The sequence below is a fragment of the Triticum dicoccoides genome, chromosome 6A (assembly GCF_002162155.2).
Source record: "Triticum dicoccoides isolate Atlit2015 ecotype Zavitan chromosome 6A, WEW_v2.0, whole genome shotgun sequence".
Lineage (NCBI taxonomy): Eukaryota > Viridiplantae > Streptophyta > Magnoliopsida > Poales > Poaceae > Triticum > Triticum dicoccoides.
Genome location: NC_041390.1, coordinates 2,799,750 through 2,800,275, shown reverse-complemented (window position 1 = coordinate 2,800,275; position 526 = coordinate 2,799,750).

The window sequence follows — 526 nt, the reverse complement described above, 5'->3', positions numbered from 1 at the left end:
AAGTAAGATAAAGAGTTGACGAGGATAAAACACAAGGCAAATAAGGCAAGCTTGTGACTCGGCAACTCCCCTAGAAAAGCAAATGCAAATCCTCGGTCCTAACCTCTACCCCTTTGGAATCGAGACACCAAAAAGACAAAGAGGAGCTAAACAGCCCGAGATAGTAGTCCTAGTGCTCCTCCTCGTCTTCAAAGGACTCATCCGAGTCCCTGTTACTGGCCTCCTAGAGCTTCTCCATGATATCATCATCCTCACCAGTGGCACCACGAAAAGCAGACGTCGTGGCGTTGGAGTCATTGGAGTCGGTCCACTTGTTTTTCTTCCCAATCTAGGACTCCTCTGAGGTGATCTTCTTCTCAGACCCACTCTGCACCTCCAGATGCATGTGCCTCATCATCATGATTTGATGTTGCCTAGCTGTCTTCTCTACCGCATGAGCTTTGTACAACTTCTTTTGTGTTTTCATTAGAAAGAAAAGGTGCTTCCTCACCTTCTTCTTGAGCTGGCAGCCAAGTAGGCTTGTAGG